Raw genomic sequence first — 23597 nt, 5'->3', positions numbered from 1 at the left:
TTATTGTATTCAATAACATCAGACTGATATCTGCGTTTGTGTCAAATGGGTATTTTAGGAATCGCATGTCACACTTCTCCAAAGAGACATTAACGATTATTCTTTCAGACTCACTCTGAAGATAGCTCAAACATAAATGAAGTACTGACTATTGTAGTTTGTCCATCCTATCGGCTCTATAGCTCAGTTGGTTAGAGCGTCTGCCTAGTAAGCAGAAGGTCGAGGATTCGACTCCCCCTGGAGCCTTCTTTTTTTCACAAAGGCTACCACTTGTGTTTATCAATTTCTTTTGCAAAGTTCAATTTACATTTCACATGTAAGATTTGCTGTTATTATTGTCAACAACATTAGACTGATACCGGAGCTTGTGTAAAAATGGATATGATTGGAATCGCATGTCACAGTTTCCCAAATAGACATAAACGATTATTCTTTCACACTCGTTCTAAAGGTAGGTGAAACATAAATGGAGTATAGACTATTGTAACTTGGTCTATCCCATTGGCTCTATAGCTCAGTTGGTTAGAGCGTCTGCCTAGTAAGCAGAAGGTCGAGGGTTCGACTCCCCCTGGAGCCTTCCTCTTTTTTTTCACATAGGCTACCACTTGTGTTTATCACTTCATTTTGCTGAGTTCAATTTCATTTCACATTTAGAATTTGCTGTTATTGTATTCAATAACATCAGACTGATATCTGCGTTTGTGTCAAATGGGTATTTTAGGAATCGCATGTCACACTTCTCCAAAGAGACATTAACGATTATTCTTTCAGACTCACTCTGAAGATAGCTCAAACATAAATGAAGTACTGACTATTGTAGTTTGTCCATCCTATCGGCTCTATAGCTCAGTTGGTTAGAGCGTCTGCCTAGTAAGCAGAAGGTCGAGGATTCGACTCCCCCTGGAGCCTTCTTTTTTTCACAAAGGCTACCACTTGTGTTTATCAATTTCTTTTGCAAAGTTCACTTTACATTTCACATGTAAGATTTGCTGTTATTATTGTCAACAACATTAGACTGATACCGGAGCTTGTGTAAAAATAGATATGATTGGAATCGCATGTCACAGTTTCCCAAATAGACATAAACGATTATTCTTTCACACTCGTTCTAAAGATAGGTGAAACATAAATGGAGTATAGACTATTGTAACTTGGTCTATCCCATTGGTTCTATAGCTCAGTTGGTTAGAGCGTCTGCCTAGTAAGCAGAAGGTCGAGGGTTCGACTCCCCCTGGAGCCTTCCTCTTTTTTTTCACATAGGCTACCACTTGTGTTTATCACTTCATTTTGCTGAGTTCAATTTCATTTCACATTTAGAATTTGCTGTTATTGTATTCAATAACATCAGACTGATATCTGCGTTTGTGTAAAATGGGTATTTTAGGAATCGCATGTCACACTTCTCCAAAGAGACATTAACGATTATTCTTTCAGACGCACTCTGAAGACAGCTCAAACATAAATGAAGTACTGACTATTGTAGTTTGTCCATCCTATCGGCTCTATAGCTCAGTTGGTTAGAGCGTCTGCCTAGTAAGCAGAAGGTCGAGGGTTCGACTCCCCCTGGAGCCTTCCTCTTTTTTTCACATAGGCTACCACTTGTGTTTATCACTTCATTTTGCTGAGTTCAATTTCATTTCACATTTAGAATTTGCTGTTATTGTATTCAATAACATCAGACTGATATCTGCGTTTGTGTAAAATGGGTATTTTAGGAATCGCATGTCACACTTCTCCAAAGAGACATTAACGATTATTCTTTCAGACTCACTCTGAAGATAGCTCAAACATAAATGAAGTACTGACTATTGTAGTTTGTCCATCCTATCGGCTCTATAGCTCAGTTGGTTAGAGCGTCTGCCTAGTAAGCAGAAGGTCGAGGATTCGACTCCCCCTGGAGCCTTCTTTTTTTCACAAAGGCTACCACTTGTGTTTATCAATTTCTTTTGCAAAGTTCAATTTACATTTCACATGTAAGATTTGCTGTTATTATTGTCAACAACATTAGACTGATACCGGAGCTTGTGTAAAAATGGATATGATTGGAATCGCATGTCACAGTTTCCCAAATAGACATAAACGATTATTCTTTCACACTCGTTCTAAAGGTAGGTGAAACATAAATGGAGTATAGACTATTGTAACTTGGTCTATCCCATTGGTTCTATAGCTCAGTTGGTTAGAGCGTCTGCCTAGTAAGCAGAAGGTCGAGGGTTCGACTCCCACTGGAGCCTTCCTCTTTTTTTTCACATAGGCTACCACTTGTGTTTATCACTTCATTTTGCTGAGTTCAATTTCATTTCACATTTAGAATTTGCTGTTATTGTATTCAATAACATCAGACTGATATCTGCGTTTGTGTAAAATGGGTATTTTAGGAATCGCATGTCACACTTCTCCAAAGAGACATTAACGATTATTCTTTCAGACTCACTCTGAAGATAGCTCAAACATAAATGAAGTACTGACTATTGTAGTTTGTCCATCCTATCGGCTCTATAGCTCAGTTGGTTAGAGCGTCTGCCTAGTAAGCAGAAGGTCGAGGGTTCGACTCCCCCTGGAGCCTTCCTCTTTTTTTCACATAGGCTACCACTTGTGTTTATCACTTCATTTTGCTGAGTTCAATTTCATTTCACATTTAGAATTTGCTGTTATTGTATTCAATAACATCAGACTGATACCGGAGCTTGTGTAAAAATGGATATGATTGGAATCGCATGTCACAGTTTCCCAAATAGACATAAACGATTATTCTTTCACACTCGTTCTAAAGATAGGTGAAACATAAATGGAGTATAGAATATTGTAACTTGGTCTATCCCATTGGCTCTATAGCTCAGTTGGTTAGAGCGTCTGCCTAGTAAGCAGAAGGTCGAGGGTTCGACTCCCCCTGGAGCCTTCCTCTTTTTTTCACATAGGCTACCACTTGTGTTTATCACTTCATTTTGCTGATTTCAATTTCATTTCACATTTAGAATTTGCTGTTATTGTATTCAATAACATCAGACTGATATCTGCGTTTGTGTAAAATGGGTATTTTAGAAATCGCATGTCACACTTCTCCAAAGAGACATTAACGATTATTCTTTCAGACTCACTCTGAAGATAGCTCAAACATAAATGAAGTACTGACTATTGTAGTTTGTCCATCCTATCGGCTCTATAGCTCAGTTGGTTAGAGCGTCTGCCTAGTATGCAGAAGGTCGAGGATTCGACTCCCCCTGGAGCCTTCTTTTTTTCACAAAGGCTACCACTTGTGTTTATCAATTTCTTTTGCAAAGTTCAATTTACATTTCACATGTAAGATTTGCTGTTATTATTGTCAACAACATTAGACTGATACCGGAGCTTGTGTAAAAATGGATATGATTGGAATCGCATGTCACAGTTTCCCAAATAGACATAAACGATTATTCTTTCACACTCGTTCTAAAGATAGGTGAAACATAAATGGAGTATAGACTATTGTAACTTGGTCCATCCCATGGGCTCTATAGCTCAGTTGGTTAGAGCGTCTGCCTAGTAAGCAGAAGGTCGAGGGTTCGACTCCCACTGGAGCCTAACTCTTTTTTTTCACATAGGCTACCACTTGTGTTTATCACTTCATTTTGCTGAGTTCAATTTCATTTCACATTTAGAATTTGCTGTTATTGTATTCAATAACATCAGACTGATATCTGCGTTTGTGTAAAATGGGTATTTTAGGAATCGCATGTCACACTTCTCCAAAGAGACATTAACGATTATTCTTTCAGACTCACTCTGAAGATAGCTCAAACATAAATGAAGTACTGACTATTGTAGTTTGTCCATCCTATCGGCTCTATAGCTCAGTTGGTTAGAGCGTCTGCCTAGTAAGCAGAAGGTCGAGGATTCGACTCCCCCTGGAGCCTTCTTTTTTTCACAAAGGCTACCACTTGTGTTTATCAATTTCTTTTGCAAAGTTCAATTTACATTTCACATGTAAGATTTGCTGTTATTATTGTCAACAACATTAGACTGATACCGGAGCTTGTGTAAAAATGGATATGATTGGAATCGCATGTCACAGTTTCCCAAATAGACATAAACGATTATTCTTTCACACTCGTTCTAAAGATAGGTGAAACATAAATGGAGTATAGAATATTGTAACTTGGTCTATCCCATTGGCTCTATAGCTCAGTTGGTTAGACCGTCTGCCTAGTAAGCAGAAGGTCGAGGGTTCGACTCCCCCTGGAGCCTTCCTCTTTTTTTCACATAGGCTACCACTTGTGTTTATCACTTCATTTTGCTGAGTTCAATTTCATTTCACATTTAGAATTTGCTGTTATTGTATTCAATAACATCAGACTGATATCTGCGTTTGTGTAAAATGGGTATTTTAGAAATCGCATGTCACACTTCTCCAAAGAGACATTAACGATTATTCTTTCAGACTCACTCTGAAGATAGCTCAAACATAAATGAAGTACTGACTATTGTAGTTTGTCCATCCTATCGGCTCTATAGCTCAGTTGGTTAGAGCGTCTGCCTAGTATGCAGAAGGTCGAGGATTCGACTCCCCCTGGAGCCTTCTTTTTTTCACAAAGGCTACCACTTGTGTTTATCAATTTCTTTTGCAAAGTTCAATTTACATTTCACATGTAAGATTTGCTGTTATTATTGTCAACAACATTAGACTGATACCGGAGCTTGTGTAAAAATGGATATGATTGGAATCGCATGTCACAGTTTCCCAAATAGACATAAACGATTATTCTTTCACACTCGTTCTAAAGATAGGTGAAACATAAATGGAGTATAGACTATTGTAACTTGGTCCATCCCATGGGCTCTATAGCTCAGTTGGTTAGAGCGTCTGCCTAGTAAGCAGAAGGTCGAGGGTTCGACTCCCACTGGAGCCTAACTCTTTTTTTTCACATAGGCTACCACTTGTGTTTATCACTTCATTTTGCTGAGTTCAATTTCATTTCACATTTAGAATTTGCTGTTATTGTATTCAATAACATCAGACTGATATCTGCGTTTGTGTAAAATGGGTATTTTAGGAATCGCATGTCACACTTCTCCAAAGAGACATTAACGATTATTCTTTCAGACTCACTCTGAAGATAGCTCAAACATAAATGAAGTACTGACTATTGTAGTTTGTCCATCCTATCGGCTCTATAGCTCAGTTGGTTAGAGCGTCTGCCTAGTAAGCAGAAGGTCGAGGATTCGACTCCCCCTGGAGCCTTCTTTTTTTCACAAAGGCTACCACTTGTGTTTATCAATTTCTTTTGCAAAGTTCAATTTACATTTCACATGTAAGATTTGCTGTTATTATTGTCAACAACATTAGACTGATACCGGAGCTTGTGTAAAAATGGATATGATTGGAATCGCATGTCACAGTTTCCCAAATAGACATAAACGATTATTCTTTCACACTCGTTCTAAAGATAGGTGAAACATAAATGGAGTATAGACTATTGTAACTTGGTCTATCCCATTGGTTCTATAGCTCAGTTGGTTAGAGCGTCTGCCTAGTAAGCAGAAGGTCGAGGGTTCGACTACCACTGGAGCCTTCCTCTTTTTTTTCACATAGGCTACCACTTGTGTTTATCACTTCATTTTGCTGAGTTCAATTTCATTTCACATCTAGAATTTGCTGTCATTGTATTCAATAACATCAGACTGATATCTGCGTTTGTGTAAAATGGGTATTTTAGGAATCGCATGTCACACTTCTCCAAAGAGACATTAACGATTATTCTTTCAGTCTCACTCTGAAGATAGCTCAAACATAAATGAAGTACTGACTATTGTAGTTTGTCCATCCTATCGGCTCTATAGCTCAGTTGGTTAGAGCGTCTGCCTAGTAAGCAGAAGGTCGAGGATTCGACTCCCCCTGGAGCCTTCTTTTTTTCACAAAGGCTACCACTTGTGTTTATCAATTTCTTTTGCAAAGTTCAATTTACATTTCACATGTAAGATTTGCTGTTATTATTGTCAACAACATTAGACTGATACCGGAGCTTGTGTAAAAATGGATATGATTGGAATCGCATGTCACAGTTTCCCAAATAGACATAAACGATTATTCTTTCACACTCGTTCTAAAGATAGGTGAAACATAAATGGAGTATAGACTATTGTAACTTGGTCCATCCCATGGGCTCTATAGCTCAGTTGGTTAGAGCGTCTGCCTAGTAAGCAGAAGGTCGAGGGTTCGACTCCCCCTGGAGCCTTCCTCTTTTTTTTCACATAGGCTACCACTTGTGTTTATCACTTCATTTTGCTGAGTTCAATTTCATTTCACATTTAGAATTTGCTGTTATTGTATTCAATAACATCAGACTGATATCTGCGTTTGTGTAAAATGGGTATTTTAGGAATCGCATGTCACACTTCTCCAAAGAGACATTAACGATTATTCTTTCAGACTCACTCTGAAGATAGCTCAAACATAAATGAAGTACTGACTATTGTAGTTTGTCCATCCTATCGGCTCTATAGCTCAGTTGGTTAGAGCGTCTGCCTAGTAAGCAGAAGGTCGAGGATTCGACTCCCCCTGGAGCCTTCTTTTTTTCACAAAGGCTACCACTTGTGTTTATCAATTTCTTTTCCAAAGTTCAATTTACATTTCACATGTAAGATTTGCTGTTATTATTGTCAACAACATTAGAGTGATACCGGAGCTTGTGTAAAAATGGATATGATTGGAATCGCATGTCACAGTTTCCCAAATAGACATAAACGATTATTCTTTCACACTCGTTCTAAAGATAGGTGAAACATAAATGGAGTATAGACTATTGTAACTTGGTCTATCCCATTGGTTCTATAGCTCAGTTGGTTAGAGCGTCTGCCTAGTAAGCAGAAGGTCGAGGGTTCGACTCCCACTGGAGCCTTCCTCTTTTTTTTCACATAGGCTACCACTTGTGTTTATCACTTCATTTTGCTGAGTTCAATTTCATTTCACATCTAGAATTTGCTGTTATTGTATTCAATAACATCAGACTGATATCTGCGTTTGTGTAAAATGGGTATTTTAGGAATCGCATGTCACACTTCTCCAAAGAGACATTAACGATTATTCTTTCACTCTCACTCTGAAGATAGCTCAAACATAAATGAAGTACTGACTATTGTAGTTTGTCCATCCTATCGGCTCTATAGCTCAGTTGGTTAGAGCGTCTGCCTAGTAAGCAGAAGGTCGAGGGTTCGACTTCCCCTGGAGTCTTCCTTTTTTCACAAAGGCTACCACTTGTGTTTATTAATTTCTTTTGCAAAGTTCAATTTTCATTTCACATGTAAGATTTGCTGTTATTATTGTCAACAACATTAGACTGATACCGGAGCTTGTGTAAAAATGGATATGATTGGAATCGCATGTCACAGTTTCCCAAATAGACATAAACGATTATTCTTTCACACTCGTTCTAAAGATAGGTGAAACATAAATGGAGTATAGACTATTGTAACTTGGTCCATCCCATGGGCTCTATAGCTCAGTTGGTTAGAGCGTCTGCCTAGTAAGCAGAAGGTCGAGGGTTCGACTCCCCCTGGAGCCTAACTCTTTTTTTTCACATAGGCTACCACTTGTGTTTATCACTTCATTTTGCTGAGTTCAATTTCATTTCACATTTAGAATTTGCTGTTATTGTATTCAATAACATCAGACTGATATCTGCGTTTGTGTAAAATGGGTATTTTAGAAATCGCATGTCACACTTCTCCAAAGAGACATTAACGATTATTCTTTCAGACTCACTCTGAAGATAGCTCAAACATAAATGAAGTACTGACTATTGTAGTTTGTCCATCCTATCGGCTCTATAGCTCAGTTGGTTAGAGCGTCTGCCTAGTAAGCAGAAGGTCGAGGATTCGACTCCCCCTGGAGCCTTCTTTTTTTCACAAAGGCTACCACTTGTGTTTATCAATTTCTTTTGCAAAGTTCAATTTACATTTCACATGTAAGATTTGCTGTTATTATTGTCAACAACATTAGACTGATACCAGAGCTTGTGTAAAAATGGATATGATTGGAATCGCATGTCACAGTTTCCCAAATAGACATAAACGATTATTCTTTCACACTCGTTCTAAAGATAGGTGAAACATAAATGGAGTATAGACTATTGTAACTTGGTCTATCCCATTGGTTCTATAGCTCAGTTGGTTAGAGCGTCTGCCTAGTAAGCAGAAGGTCGAGGGTTCGACTCCCACTGGAGCCTTCCTCTTTTTTTTCACATAGGCTACCACTTGTGTTTATCACTTCATTTTGCTGAGTTCAATTTCATTTCACATCTAGAATTTGCTGTTATTGTATTCAATAAGATCAGACTGATATCTGCGTTTGTGTAAAATGGGTATTTTAGGAATCGCATGTCACACTTCTCCAAAGAGACATTAACGATTATTCTTTCAGACTCACTCTGAAGATAGCTCAAACATAAATGAAGTACTGACTATTGTAGTTTGTCCATCCTATCGGCTCTATAGCTCAGTTGGTTAGAGCGTCTGCCTAGTAAGCAGAAGGTCGAGGATTCGACTCCCCCTGGAGCCTTCTTTTTTTCACAAAGGCTACCACTTGTGTTTATCAATTTCTTTTGGAAAGTTCAATTTACATTTCACATTTAAGATTTGCTGTTATTATTGTCAACAACATTAGACTGATACCGGAGCTTGTGTAAAAATGGATATGATTGCAATCGCATGTCACAGTTTCCCAAATAGACATAAACGATTATTCTTTCACACTCGTTCTAAAGGTAGGTGAAACATAAATGGAGTATAGACTATTGTAACTTGGTCTATCCTATTAGCTCTATAGCTCAGTTGGTTAGACCGTCTGCCTAGTAAGCAGAAGGTCGAGGGTTCGACTCCCACTGGAGCCTTCCTCTTTTTTTTCACATAGGCTACCACTTGTGTTTATCACTTCATTTTGCTGAGTTCAATTTCATTTCACATTTAGAATTTGCTGTTATTGTATTCAATAAGATCAGACTGATATCTGCGTTTGTGTAAAATGGGTATTTTAGGAATCGCATGTCACACTTCTCCAAAGAGACATTAACGATTATTCTTTCAGACTCACTCTGAAGATAGCTCAAACATAAATGAAGTACTGACTAGTGTAGTTTGTCCATCCTATCGGCTCTATAGCTCAGTTGGTTAGAGCGTCTGCCTAGTAAGCAGAAGGTCGAGGATTCGACTCCCCCTGGAGCCTTCTTTTTTTCACAAAGGCTACCACTTGTGTTTATCAATTTCTTTTGCAAAGTTCAATTTACATTTCACATGTAAGATTTGCTGTTATTATTGTCAACAACATTAGACTGATACCGGAGCTTGTGTAAAAATGGATTTGATTGGAATCGCATGTCACAGTTTCCCAAAGAGACATAAACGATTATTCTTTCACACTCGTTCTAAAGATAGGTGAAACATAAATGGAGTATAGACTATTGTAACTTGGTCTATCCCATTGGCTCTATAGCTCAGTTGGTTAGAGCGTCTGCCTAGTAAGCAGAAGGTCGAGGGTTCGACTCCCACTGGAGCCTTCCTCTTTTTTTTCACATAGGCTACCACTTGTGTTTATCACTTCATTTTGCTGAGTTCAATTTCATTTCACATTTAGAATTTGCTGTTATTGTATTCAATAACATCAGACTGATATCTGCGTTTGTGTAAAATGGGTATTTTAGGAATCGCATGTCACACTTCTCCAAAGAGACATTAACGATTATTCTTTCAGACTCACTCTGAAGATAGCTCAAACATAAATGAAGTACTGACTATTGTAGTTTGTCCATCCTATCGGCTCTATAGCTCAGTTGGTTAGAGCGTCTGCCTAGTAAGCAGAAGGTCGAGGATTCGACTCCCCCTGGAGCCTTCATTTTTTCACAAAGGCTACCACTTGTGTTTATCAATTTCTTTTGCAAAGTTCAATTTACATTTCACATGTAAGATTTGCTGTTATTATTGTCAACAACATTAGACTGATACCGGAGCTTGTGTAAAAATGGATATGATTGGAATCGCATGTCACAGTTTCCCAAAGAGACATAAACGATTATTCTTTCACACTCGTTCTAAAGATAGGTGAAACATAAATGGAGTATAGAATATTGTAACTTGGTCTATCCCATTGGCTCTATAGCTCAGTTGGTTAGAGCGTCTGCCTAGTAAGCAGAAGGTCGAGGGTTCGACTCCCCCTGGAGCCTTCCTCTTTTTTTCACATAGGCTACCACTTGTGTTTATCACTTCATTTTGCTGAGTTCAATTTCATTTCACATTTAGAATTTGCTGTTATTGTATTCAATAACATCAGACTGATATCTGCGTTTGTGTAAAATGGGTATTTTAGGAATCGCATGTCACACTTCTCCAAAGAGACAATAACGATTATTCTTTCAGACTCACTCTGAAGATAGCTCAAACATAAATGAAGTACTGACTATTGTAGTTTGTCCATCCTATCGGCTCTATAGCTCAGTTGGTTAGAGCGTCTGCCTAGTATGCAGAAGGTCGAGGATTCGACTCCCCCTGGAGCCTTCTTTTTTTCACAAAGGCTACCACTTGTGTTTATCAATTTCTTTTGCAAAGTTCAATTTACATTTCACATGTAAGATTTGCTGTTATTATTGTCAACAACATTAGACTGATACCGGAGCTTGTGTAAAAATGGATATGATTGGAATCGCATGTCACAGTTTCCCAAATAGACATAAACGATTATTCTTTCACACTCGTTCTAAAGATAGGTGAAACATAAATGGAGTATAGACTATTGTAACTTGGTCCATCCCATGGGCTCTATAGCTCAGTTGGTTAGAGCGTCTGCCTAGTAAGCAGAAGGTCGAGGGTTCGACTCCCACTGGAGCCTTCCTCTTTTTTTTCACATAGGCTACCACTTGTGTTTATCACTTCATTTTGCTGAGTTCAATTTCATTTCACATTTAGAATTTGCTGTTATTGTATTCAATAACATCAGACTGATATCTGCGTTTGTGTAAAATGGGCATTTTAGGAATCGCATGTCACACTTCTCCAAAGAGACATTAACGATTATTCTTTCAGACTCACTCTGAAGATAGCTCAAACATAAATGAAGTACTGACTATTGTAGTTTGTCCATCCTATCGGCTCTATAGCTCAGTTGGTTAGAGCGTCTGCCTAGTAAGCAGAAGGTCGAGGATTCGACTCCCCCTGGAGCCTTCTTTTTTTCACAAAGGCTACCACTTGTGTTTATCAATTTCTTTTGCAAAGTTCAATTTACATTTCACATGTAAGATTTGCTGTTATTATTGTCAACAACATTAGACTGATACCGGAGCTTGTGTAAAAATGGATATGATTGGAATCGCATGTCACAGTTTCCCAAATAGACATAAACGATTATTCTTTCACACTCGTTCTAAAGATAGGTGAAACATAAATGGAGTATAGACTATTGTAACTTGGTCCATCCCATGGGCTCTATAGCTCAGTTGGTTAGAGCGTCTGCCTAGTAAGCAGAAGGTCGAGGGTTCGACTCCCCCTGGAGCCTTCCTCTTTTTTTTCACATAGGCTACCACTTGTGTTTATCACTTCATTTTGCTGAGTTCAATTTCATTTCACATTTAGAATTTGCTGTTATTGTATTCAATAAGATCAGACTGATATCTGCGTTTGTGTAAAATGGGTATTTTAGGAATCGCATGTCACACTTCTCCAAAGAGACATTAACGATTATTCTTTCAGACTCACTCTGAAGATAGCTCAAACATAAATGAAGTACTGACTATTGTAGTTTGTCCATCCTATCGGCTCTATAGCTCAGTTGGTTAGAGCGTCTGCCTAGTAAGCAGAAGGTCGAGGATTCGACTCCCCCTGGAGCCTTCTTTTTTTCACAAAGGCTACCACTTGTGTTTATCAATTTCTTTTGGAAAGTTCAATTTACATTTCACATTTAAGATTTGCTGTTATTATTGTCAACAACATTAGACTGATACCGGAGCTTGTGTAAAAATGGATATGATTGCAATCGCATGTCACAGTTTCCCAAATAGACATAAACGATTATTCTTTCACACTCGTTCTAAAGGTAGGTGAAACATAAATGGAGTATAGACTATTGTAACTTGGTCTATCCCATTGGCTCTATAGCTCAGTTGGTTAGACCGTCTGCCTAGTAAGCAGAAGGTCGAGGGTTCGACTCCCACTGGAGCCTTCCTCTTTTTTTTCACATAGGCTACCACTTGTGTTTATCACTTCATTTTGCTGAGTTCAATTTCATTTCACATTTAGAATTTGCTGTTATTGTATTCAATAAGATCAGACTGATATCTGCGTTTGTGTAAAATGGGTATTTTAGGAATCGCATGTCACACTTCTCCAAAGAGACATTAACGATTATTCTTTCAGACTCACTCTGAAGATAGCTCAAACATAAATGAAGTACTGACTAGTGTAGTTTGTCCATCCTATCGGCTCTATAGCTCAGTTGGTTAGAGCGTCTGCCTAGTATGCAGAAGGTCGAGGATTCGACTCCCCCTGGAGCCTTCTTTTTTTCACAAAGGCTACCACTTGTGTTTATCAATTTCTTTTGCAAAGTTCAATTTACATTTCACATGTAAGATTTGCTGTTATTATTGTCAACAACATTAGACTGATACCGGAGCTTGTGTAAAAATGGATATGATTGGAATCGCATGTCACAGTTTCCCAAATAGACATAAACGATTATTCTTTCACACTCGTTCTAAAGATAGGTGAAACATAAATGGAGTATAGACTATTGTAACTTGGTCTATCCCATTGGCTCTATAGCTCAGTTGGTTAGAGCGTCTGCCTAGTAAGCAGAAGGTCGAGGGTTCGACTCCCACTGGAGCCTTCCTCTTTTTTTTCACATAGGCTACCACTTGTGTTTATCACTTCATTTTGCTGAGTTCAATTTCATTTCACATCTAGAATTTGCTGTTATTGTATTCAATAACATCAGACTGATATCTGCGTTTGTGTAAAATGGGTATTTTAGGAATCGCATGTCACACTTCTCCAAAGAGACATTAACGATTATTCTTTCACTCTCACTCTGAAGATAGCTCAAACATAAATGAAGTACTGACTATTGTAGTTTGTCCATCCTATCGGCTCTATAGCTCAGTTGGTTAGAGCGTCTGCCTAGTAAGCAGAAGGTCGAGGGTTCGACTTCCCCTGGAGTCTTCCTTTTTTCACAAAGGCTACCACTTGTGTTTATTAATTTCTTTTGCAAAGTTCAATTTTCATTTCACATGTAAGATTTGCTGTTATTATTGTCAACAACATTAGACTGATACCGGAGCTTGTGTAAAAATGGATATGATTGGAATCGCATGTCACAGTTTCCCAAATAGACATAAACGATTATTCTTTCACACTCGTTCTAAAGATAGGTGAAACATAAATGGAGTATAGACTATTGTAACTTGGTCCATCCCATGGGCTCTATAGCTCAGTTGGTTAGAGCGTCTGCCTAGTAAGCAGAAGGTCGAGGGTTCGACTCCCCCTGGAGCCTAACTCTTTTTTTTCACATAGGCTACCACTTGTGTTTATCACTTCATTTTGCTGAGTTCAATTTCATTTCACATTTAGAATTTGCTGTTATTGTATTCAATAACATCAGACTGATATCTGCGTTTGTGTAAAATGGGTATTTTAGAAATCGCATGTCACACTTCTCCAAAGAGACATTAACGATTATTCTTTCAGACTCACTCTGAAGATAGCTCAAACATAAATGAAGTACTGACTATTGTAGTTTGTCCATCCTATCGGCTCTATAGCTCAGTTGGTTAGAGCGTCTGCCTAGTAAGCAGAAGGTCGAGGATTCGACTCCCCCTGGAGCCTTCTTTTTTTCACAAAGGCTACCACTTGTGTTTATCAATTTCTTTTGCAAAGTTCAATTTACATTTCACATGTAAGATTTGCTGTTATTATTGTCAACAACATTAGACTGATACCAGAGCTTGTGTAAAAATGGATATGATTGGAATCGCATGTCACAGTTTCCCAAATAGACATAAACGATTATTCTTTCACACTCGTTCTAAAGATAGGTGAAACATAAATGGAGTATAGACTATTGTAACTTGGTCTATCCCATTGGTTCTATAGCTCAGTTGGTTAGAGCGTCTGCCTAGTAAGCAGAAGGTCGAGGGTTCGACTCCCACTGGAGCCTTCCTCTTTTTTTTCACATAGGCTACCACTTGTGTTTATCACTTCATTTTGCTGAGTTCAATTTCATTTCACATCTAGAATTTGCTGTTATTGTATTCAATAAGATCAGACTGATATCTGCGTTTGTGTAAAATGGGTATTTTAGGAATCGCATGTCACACTTCTCCAAAGAGACATTAACGATTATTCTTTCAGACTCACTCTGAAGATAGCTCAAACATAAATGAAGTACTGACTATTGTAGTTTGTCCATCCTATCGGCTCTATAGCTCAGTTGGTTAGAGCGTCTGCCTAGTAAGCAGAAGGTCGAGGATTCGACTCCCCCTGGAGCCTTCTTTTTTTCACAAAGGCTACCACTTGTGTTTATCAATTTCTTTTGGAAAGTTCAATTTACATTTCACATTTAAGATTTGCTGTTATTATTGTCAACAACATTAGACTGATACCGGAGCTTGTGTAAAAATGGATATGATTGCAATCGCATGTCACAGTTTCCCAAATAGACATAAACGATTATTCTTTCACACTCGTTCTAAAGGTAGGTGAAACATAAATGGAGTATAGACTATTGTAACTTGGTCTATCCTATTAGCTCTATAGCTCAGTTGGTTAGACCGTCTGCCTAGTAAGCAGAAGGTCGAGGGTTCGACTCCCACTGGAGCCTTCCTCTTTTTTTTCACATAGGCTACCACTTGTGTTTATCACTTCATTTTGCTGAGTTCAATTTCATTTCACATTTAGAATTTGCTGTTATTGTATTCAATAAGATCAGACTGATATCTGCGTTTGTGTAAAATGGGTATTTTAGGAATCGCATGTCACACTTCTCCAAAGAGACATTAACGATTATTCTTTCAGACTCACTCTGAAGATAGCTCAAACATAAATGAAGTACTGACTAGTGTAGTTTGTCCATCCTATCGGCTCTATAGCTCAGTTGGTTAGAGCGTCTGCCTAGTAAGCAGAAGGTCGAGGATTCGACTCCCCCTGGAGCCTTCTTTTTTTCACAAAGGCTACCACTTGTGTTTATCAATTTCTTTTGCAAAGTTCAATTTACATTTCACATGTAAGATTTGCTGTTATTATTGTCAACAACATTAGACTGATACCGGAGCTTGTGTAAAAATGGATTTGATTGGAATCGCATGTCACAGTTTCCCAAAGAGACATAAACGATTATTCTTTCACACTCGTTCTAAAGATAGGTGAAACATAAATGGAGTATAGACTATTGTAACTTGGTCTATCCCATTGGCTCTATAGCTCAGTTGGTTAGAGCGTCTGCCTAGTAAGCAGAAGGTCGAGGGTTCGACTCCCACTGGAGCCTTCCTCTTTTTTTTCACATAGGCTACCACTTGTGTTTATCACTTCATTTTGCTGAGTTCAATTTCATTTCACATTTAGAATTTGCTGTTATTGTATTCAATAACATCAGACTGATATCTGCGTTTGTGTAAAATGGGTATTTTAGGAATCGCATGTCACACTTCTCCAAAGAGACATTAACGATTATTCTTTCAGACTCACTCTGAAGATAGCTCAAACATAAATGAAGTACTGACTATTGTAGTTTGTCCATCCTATCGGCTCTATAGCTCAGTTGGTTAGAGCGTCTGCCTAGTAAGCAGAAGGTCGAGGATTCGACTCCCCCTGGAGCCTTCATTTTTTCACAAAGGCTACCACTTGTGTTTATCAATTTCTTTTGCAAAGTTCAATTTACATTTCACATGTAAGATTTGCTGTTATTATTGTCAACAACATTAGACTGATACCGGAGCTTGTGTAAAAATGGATATGATTGGAATCGCATGTCACAGTTTCCCAAAGAGACATAAACGATTATTCTTTCACACTCGTTCTAAAGATAGGTGAAACATAAATGGAGTATAGAATATTGTAACTTGGTCTATCCCATTGGCTCTATAGCTCAGTTGGTTAGAGCGTCTGCCTAGTAAGCAGAAGGTCGAGGGTTCGACTCCCCCTGGAGCCTTCCTCTTTTTTTCACATAGGCTACCACTTGTGTTTATCACTTCATTTTGCTGAGTTCAATTTCATTTCACATTTAGAATTTGCTGTTATTGTATTCAATAACATCAGACTGATATCTGCGTTTGTGTAAAATGGGTATTTTAGGAATCGCATGTCACACTTCTCCAAAGAGACAATAACGATTATTCTTTCAGACTCACTCTGAAGATAGCTCAAACATAAATGAAGTACTGACTATTGTAGTTTGTCCATCCTATCGGCTCTATAGCTCAGTTGGTTAGAGCGTCTGCCTAGTATGCAGAAGGTCGAGGATTCGACTCCCCCTGGAGCCTTCTTTTTTTCACAAAGGCTACCACTTGTGTTTATCAATTTCTTTTGCAAAGTTCAATTTACATTTCACATGTAAGATTTGCTGTTATTATTGTCAACAACATTAGACTGATACCGGAGCTTGTGTAAAAATGGATATGATTGGAATCGCATGTCACAGTTTCCCAAATAGACATAAACGATTATTCTTTCACACTCGTTCTAAAGATAGGTGAAACATAAATGGAGTATAGACTATTGTAACTTGGTCCATCCCATGGGCTCTATAGCTCAGTTGGTTAGAGCGTCTGCCTAGTAAGCAGAAGGTCGAGGGTTCGACTCCCACTGGAGCCTTCCTCTTTTTTTTCACATAGGCTACCACTTGTGTTTATCACTTCATTTTGCTGAGTTCAATTTCATTTCACATTTAGAATTTGCTGTTATTGTATTCAATAACATCAGACTGATATCTGCGTTTGTGTAAAATGGGCATTTTAGGAATCGCATGTCACACTTCTCCAAAGAGACATTAACGATTATTCTTTCAGACTCACTCTGAAGATAGCTCAAACATAAATGAAGTACTGACTATTGTAGTTTGTCCATCCTATCGGCTCTATAGCTCAGTTGGTTAGAGCGTCTGCCTAGTAAGCAGAAGGTCGAGGATTCGACTCCCCCTGGAGCCTTCTTTTTTTCACAAAGGCTACCACTTGTGTTTATCAATTTCTTTTGCAAAGTTCAATTTACATTTCACATGTAAGATTTGCTGTTATTATTGTCAACAACATTAGACTGATACCGGAGCTTGTGTAAAAATGGATATGATTGGAATCGCATGTCACAGTTTCCCAAATAGACATAAACGATTATTCTTTCACACTCGTTCTAAAGATAGGTGAAACATAAATGGAGTATAGACTATTGTAACTTGGTCCATCCCATGGGCTCTATAGCTCAGTTGGTTAGAGCGTCTGCCTAGTAAGCAGAAGGTCGAGGGTTCGACTCCCCCTGGAGCCTTCCTCTTTTTTTTCACATAGGCTACCACTTGTGTTTATCACTTCATTTTGCTGAGTTCAATTTCATTTCACATTTAGAATTTGCTGTTATTGTATTCAATAAGATCAGACTGATATCTGCGTTTGTGTAAAATGGGTATTTTAGGAATCGCATGTCACACTTCTCCAAAGAGACATTAACGATTATTCTTTCAGACTCACTCTGAAGATAGCTCAAACATAAATGAAGTACTGACTATTGTAGTTTGTCCATCCTATCGGCTCTATAGCTCAGTTGGTTAGAGCGTCTGCCTAGTAAGCAGAAGGTCGAGGATTCGACTCCCCCTGGAGCCTTCTTTTTTTCACAAAGGCTACCACTTGTGTTTATCAATTTCTTTTGGAAAGTTCAATTTACATTTCACATTTAAGATTTGCTGTTATTATTGTCAACAACATTAGACTGATACCGGAGCTTGTGTAAAAATGGATATGATTGCAATCGCATGTCACAGTTTCCCAAATAGACATAAACGATTATTCTTTCACACTCGTTCTAAAGGTAGGTGAAACATAAATGGAGTATAGACTATTGTAACTTGGTCTATCCCATTGGCTCTATAGCTCAGTTGGTTAGACCGTCTGCCTAGTAAGCAGAAGGTCGAGGGTTCGACTCCCACTGGAGCCTTCCTCTTTTTTTTCACATAGGCTACCACTTGTGTTTATCACTTCATTTTGCTGAGTTCAATTTCATTTCACATTTAGAATTTGCTGTTATTGTATTCAATAAGATCAGACTGATATCTGCGTTTGTGTAAAATGGGTATTTTAGGAATCGCATGTCACACTTCTCCAAAGAGACATTAACGATTATTCTTTCAGACTCACTCTGAAGATAGCTCAAACATAAATGAAGTACTGACTAGTGTAGTTTGTCCATCCTATCGGCTCTATAGCTCAGTTGGTTAGAGCGTCTGCCTAGTATGCAGAAGGTCGAGGATTCGACTCCCCCTGGAGCCTTCTTTTTTTCACAAAGGCTACCACTTGTGTTTATCAATTTCTTTTGCAAAGTTCAATTTACATTTCACATGTAAGATTTGCTGTTATTATTGTCAACAACATTAGACTGATACCGGAGCTTGTGTAAAAATGGATATGATTGGAATCGCATGTCACAGTTTCCCAAATAGACATAAACGATTATTCTTTCACACTCGTTCTAAAGATAGGTGAAACATAAATGGAGTATAGACTATTGTAACTTGGTCTATCCCATTGGCTCTATAGCTCAGTTGGTTAGAGCGTCTGCCTAGTAAGCAGAAGGTCGAGGGTTCGACTCCCACTGGAGCCTTCCTCTTTTTTTTCACATAGGCTACCACTTGTGTTTATCACTTCATTTTGCTGAGTTCAATTTCATTTCACATTTAGAATTTGCTGTTATTGTATTCAATAAGATCAGACTGATATCTGCGTTTGTGTAAAATGGGTATTTTAGGAATCGCATGTCACACTTCTCCAAAGAGACATTAACGATTATTCTTTCAGACTCACTCTGAAGATAGCTCAAACATAAATGAAGTACTGACTATTGTAGTTTGTCCATCCTATCGGCTCTATAGCTCAGTTGGTTAGAGCGTCTGCCTAGTAAGCAGAAGGTCGAGGATTCGACTCCCCCTGGAGCCTTCTTTTTTTCACAAAGGCTACCACTTGTGTTTATCAATTTCTTTTGGAAAGTTCAATTTACATTTCACATTTAAGATTTGCTGTTATTATTGTCAACAACATTAGACTGATATCGGAGCTTGTGTAAAAATGGATATGATTGGAATCGCATGTCACAGTTTCCCAAATAGACATAAACGATTATTCTTTCACACTCGTTCTAAAGGTAGGTGAAACATAAATGGAGTATAGACTATTGTAACTTGGTCTATCCCATTGGCTCTATAGCTCAGTTGGTTAGACCGTCTGCCTAGTAAGCAGAAGGTCGAGGGTTCGACTCCCACTGGAGCCTTCCTCTTTTTTTTCACATAGGCTACCACTTGTGTTTATCACTTCATTTTGCTGAGTTCAATTTCATTTCACATTTAGAATTTGCTGTTATTGTATTCAATAACATCAGACTGATATCTGCGTTTGTGTAAAATGGGTATTTTAGGAATCGCATGTCACACTTCTCCAAAGAGACATTAACGATTATTCTTTCAGACTCACTCTGAAGATAGCTCAAACATAAATGAAGTACTGACTAGTGTAGTTTGTCCATCCTATCGGCTCTATAGCTCAGTTGGTTAGAGCGTCTGCCTAGTAAGCAGAAGGTCGAGGATTCGACTCCCCCTGGAGCCTTCATTTTTTCACAAAGGCTACCACTTGTGTTTATCAATTTCTTTTGCAAAGTTCAATTTACATTTCACATGTAAGATTTGCTGTTATTATTGTCAACAACATTAGACTGATACCGGAGCTTGTGTAAAAATGGATATGATTGGAATCGCATGTCACAGTTTCCCAAATAGACATAAACGATTATTCTTTCACACTCGTTCTAAAGATAGGTGAAACATAAATGGAGTATAGACTATTGTAACTTGGTCTATCCCATTGGCTCTATAGCTCAGTTGGTTAGAGCGTCTGCCTAGTAAGCAGAAGGTCGAGGGTTCGACTCCCCCTGGAGCCTTCCTCTTTTTTTTCACATAGGCTACCACTTGTGTTTATCACTTCATTTTGCTGAGTTCAATTTCATTTCACATTTAGAATTTGCTGTTATTGTATTCAATAACATCAGACTGATATCTGCGTTTGTGTAAAATGGGTATTTTAGGAATCGCATGTCACACTTCTCCAAAGAGACATTAACGATTATTCTTTCAGACTCACTCTGAAGATAGCTCAAACATAAATGAAGTACTGACTATTGTAGTTTGTCCATCCTATCGGCTCTATAGCTCAGTTGGTTAGAGCGTCTGCCTAGTAAGCAGAAGGTCGAGGATTCGACTCCCCCTGGAGCCTTCTTTTTTTCACAAAGGCTACCACTTGTGTTTATCAATTTCTTTTGGAAAGTTCAATTTACATTTCACATTTAAGATTTGCTGTTATTATTGTCAACAACATTAGACTGATATCGGAGCTTGTGTAAAAATGGATATGATTGGAATCGCATGTCACAGTTTCCCAAATAGACATAAACGATTATTCTTTCACACTCGTTCTAAAGGTAGGTGAAACATAAATGGAGTATAGACTATTGTAACTTGGTCTATCCCATTGGCTCTATAGCTCAGTTGGTTAGACCGTCTGCCTAGTAAGCAGAAGGTCGAGGGTTCGACTCCCACTGGAGCCTTCCTCTTTTTTTTCACATAGGCTACCACTTGTGTTTATCACTTCATTTTGCTGAGTTCAATTTCATTTCACATTTAGAATTTGCTGTTATTGTATTCAATAAGATCAGACTGATATCTGCGTTTGTGTAAAATGGGTATTTTAGGAATCGCATGTCACACTTCTCCAAAGAGACATTAACGATTATTCTTTCAGACTCACTCTGAAGATAGCTCAAACATAAATGAAGTACTGACTAGTGTAGTTTGTCCATCCTATCGGCTCTATAGCTCAGTTGGTTAGAGCGTCTGCCTAGTATGCAGAAGGTCGAGGATTCGACTCCCCCTGGAGCCTTCTTTTTTTCACAAAGGCTACCACTTGTGTTTATCAATTTCTTTTGCAAAGTTCAATTTACATTTCACATGTAAGATTTGCTGTTATTATTGTCAACAACATTAGACTGATACCGGAGCTTGTGTAAAAATGGATATGATTGGAATCGCATGTCACAGTTTCCCAAATAGACATAAACGATTATTCTTTCACACTCGTTCTAAAGATAGGTGAAACATAAATGGAGTATAGACTATTGTAACTTGGTCTATCCCATTGGCTCTATAGCTCAGTTGGTTAGAGCGTCTGCCTAGTAAGCAGAAGGTCGAGGGTTCGACTCCCACTGGAGCCTTCCTCTTTTTTTTCACATAGGCTACCACTTGTGTTTATCACTTCATTTTGCTGAGTTCAATTTCATTTCACATTTAGAATTTGCTGTTATTGTATTCAATAAGATCAGACTGATATCTGCGTTTGTGTAAAATGGGTATTTTAGGAATCGCATGTCACACTTCTCCAAAGAGACATTAACGATTATTCTTTCAGACTCACTCTGAAGATAGCTCAAACATAAATGAAGTACTGACTATTGTAGTTTGTCCATCCTATCGGCTCTATAGCTCAGTTGGTTAGAGCGTCTGCCTAGTAAGCAGAAGGTCGAGGATTCGACTCCCCCTGGAGCCTTCTTTTTTTCACAAAGGCTACCACTTGTGTTTATCAATTTCTTTTGGAAAGTTCAATTTACATTTCACATGTAAGATTTGCTGTTATTATTGTCAACAACATTAGACTGATATCGGAGCTTGTGTAAAAATGGATATGATTGGAATCGCATGTCACAGTTTCCCAAATAGACATAAACGATTATTCTTTCACACTCGTTCTAAAGGTAGGTGAAACATAAATGGAGTATAGACTATTGTAACTTGGTCTATCCCATTGGCTCTATAGCTCAGTTGGTTAGACCGTCTGCCTAGTAAGCAGAAGGTCGAGGGTTCGACTCCCACTGGAGCCTTCCTCTTTTTTTTCACATAGGCTACCACTTGTGTTTATCACTTCATTTTGCTGAGTTCAATTTCATTTCACATTTAGAATTTGCTGTTATTGTATTCAATAACATCAGACTGATATCTGCGTTTGTGTAAAATGGGTATTTTAGGAATCGCATGTCACACTTCTCCAAAGAGACATTAACGATTATTCTTTCAGACTCACTCTGAAGATAGCTCAAACATAAATGAAGTACTGACTAGTGTAGTTTGTCCATCCTATCGGCTCTATAGCTCAGTTGGTTAGAGCGTCTGCCTAGTAAGCAGAAGGTCGAGGATTCGACTCCCCCTGGAGCCTTCATTTTTTCACAAAGGCTACCACTTGTGTTTATCAATTTCTTTTGCAAAGTTCAATTTACATTTCACATGTAAGATTTGCTGTTATTATTGTCAACAACATTAGACTGATACCGGAGCTTGTGTAAAAATGGATATGATTGGAATCGCATGTCACAGTTTCCCAAATAGACATAAACGATTATTCTTTCACACTCGTTCTAAAGATAGGTGAAACATAAATGGAGTATAGACTATTGTAACTTGGTCTATCCCATTGGCTCTATAGCTCAGTTGGTTAGAGCGTCTGCCTAGTAAGCAGAAGGTCGAGGGTTCGACTCCCCCTGGAGCCTTCCTCTTTTTTTTCACATAGGCTACCACTTGTGTTTATCACTTCATTTTGCTGAGTTCAATTTCATTTCACATTTAGAATTTGCTGTTATTGTATTCAATAACATCAGACTGATATCTGCGTTTGTGTAAAATGGGTATTTTAGGAATCGCATGTCACACTTCTCCAAAGAGACAATAACGATTATTCTTTCAGACTCACTCTGAAGATAGCTCAAACATAAATGAAGTACTGACTATTGTAGTTTGTCCATCCTATCGGCTCTATAGCTCAGTTGGTTAGAGCGTCTGCCTAGTATGCAGAAGGTCGAGGATTCGACTCCCCCTGGAGTCTTCTTTTTTTCACAAAGGCTACCACTTGTGTTTATCAATTTCTTTTGCAAAGTTCAATTTACATTTCACATGTAAGATTTGCTGTTATTATTGTCAACAACATTAGACTGATACCGGAGCTTGTGTAAAAATGGATATGATTGGAATCGCATGTCACAGTTTCCCAAATAGACATAAACGATTATTCTTTCACACTCGTTCTAAAGATAGGTGAAACATAAATGGAGTATAGACTATTGTAACTTGGTCCATCCCATGGGCTCTATAGCTCAGTTGGTTAGAGCGTCTGCCTAGTAAGCAGAAGGTCGAGGGTTCGACTCCCACTGGAGCCTTCCTCTGTTTTTTCACATAGGCTACCACTTGTGTTTATCACTTCATTTTGCTGAGTTCAATTTCATTTCACATTTAGAATTTGCTGTTATTGTATTCAATAACATCAGACTGATATCTGCGTTTGTGTAAAATGGGCATTTTAGGAATC

General features: G+C 38.3%; 13 non-coding genes across 13 annotated transcripts; all 13 read left to right on the top strand.

The window, feature by feature from the left end:
- The first annotated feature begins 503 nt into the window (after nucleotides 1-503).
- On the top strand, nucleotides 504-577 carry Trnat-agu (transfer RNA threonine (anticodon AGU)). Its single transcript has one exon. It is a non-coding gene; the product is annotated as a tRNA-Thr (tRNA).
- Nucleotides 578-1498: 921 nt separating this feature from the next.
- On the top strand, nucleotides 1499-1572 carry Trnat-agu (transfer RNA threonine (anticodon AGU)). Its single transcript has one exon. It is a non-coding gene; the product is annotated as a tRNA-Thr (tRNA).
- Nucleotides 1573-2492: 920 nt separating this feature from the next.
- Nucleotides 2493-2566, top strand: Trnat-agu (transfer RNA threonine (anticodon AGU)). Its single transcript has one exon. It is a non-coding gene; the product is annotated as a tRNA-Thr (tRNA).
- Nucleotides 2567-2825: 259 nt separating this feature from the next.
- On the top strand, nucleotides 2826-2899 carry Trnat-agu (transfer RNA threonine (anticodon AGU)). Its single transcript has one exon. It is a non-coding gene; the product is annotated as a tRNA-Thr (tRNA).
- A 3239-nt stretch (nucleotides 2900-6138) lies between these two features.
- Nucleotides 6139-6212, top strand: Trnat-agu (transfer RNA threonine (anticodon AGU)). The gene has a single exon. It is a non-coding gene; the product is annotated as a tRNA-Thr (tRNA).
- A 1252-nt stretch (nucleotides 6213-7464) lies between these two features.
- On the top strand, nucleotides 7465-7538 carry Trnat-agu (transfer RNA threonine (anticodon AGU)). The gene has a single exon. It is a non-coding gene; the product is annotated as a tRNA-Thr (tRNA).
- Nucleotides 7539-10116: 2578 nt separating this feature from the next.
- Trnat-agu (transfer RNA threonine (anticodon AGU)) lies at nucleotides 10117-10190 on the top strand. The gene has a single exon. It is a non-coding gene; the product is annotated as a tRNA-Thr (tRNA).
- Nucleotides 10191-11441: 1251 nt separating this feature from the next.
- On the top strand, nucleotides 11442-11515 carry Trnat-agu (transfer RNA threonine (anticodon AGU)). The gene has a single exon. It is a non-coding gene; the product is annotated as a tRNA-Thr (tRNA).
- A 1915-nt stretch (nucleotides 11516-13430) lies between these two features.
- On the top strand, nucleotides 13431-13504 carry Trnat-agu (transfer RNA threonine (anticodon AGU)). The gene has a single exon. It is a non-coding gene; the product is annotated as a tRNA-Thr (tRNA).
- A 2578-nt stretch (nucleotides 13505-16082) lies between these two features.
- Nucleotides 16083-16156, top strand: Trnat-agu (transfer RNA threonine (anticodon AGU)). Its single transcript has one exon. It is a non-coding gene; the product is annotated as a tRNA-Thr (tRNA).
- Nucleotides 16157-17407: 1251 nt separating this feature from the next.
- Trnat-agu (transfer RNA threonine (anticodon AGU)) lies at nucleotides 17408-17481 on the top strand. Its single transcript has one exon. It is a non-coding gene; the product is annotated as a tRNA-Thr (tRNA).
- A 2578-nt stretch (nucleotides 17482-20059) lies between these two features.
- On the top strand, nucleotides 20060-20133 carry Trnat-agu (transfer RNA threonine (anticodon AGU)). The gene has a single exon. It is a non-coding gene; the product is annotated as a tRNA-Thr (tRNA).
- Nucleotides 20134-22711: 2578 nt separating this feature from the next.
- Nucleotides 22712-22785, top strand: Trnat-agu (transfer RNA threonine (anticodon AGU)). The gene has a single exon. It is a non-coding gene; the product is annotated as a tRNA-Thr (tRNA).
- The last annotated feature ends 812 nt before the right edge of the window (nucleotides 22786-23597 follow it).

Source organism: Haliotis asinina, chromosome 4 (genome assembly GCF_037392515.1).
Source record: "Haliotis asinina isolate JCU_RB_2024 chromosome 4, JCU_Hal_asi_v2, whole genome shotgun sequence".
Taxonomy (NCBI): domain Eukaryota; kingdom Metazoa; phylum Mollusca; class Gastropoda; order Lepetellida; family Haliotidae; genus Haliotis; species Haliotis asinina.
The sequence above is the reverse complement of the archived record's forward strand: the minus strand, read 5'-3'. Positions and strand labels throughout refer to the sequence as shown.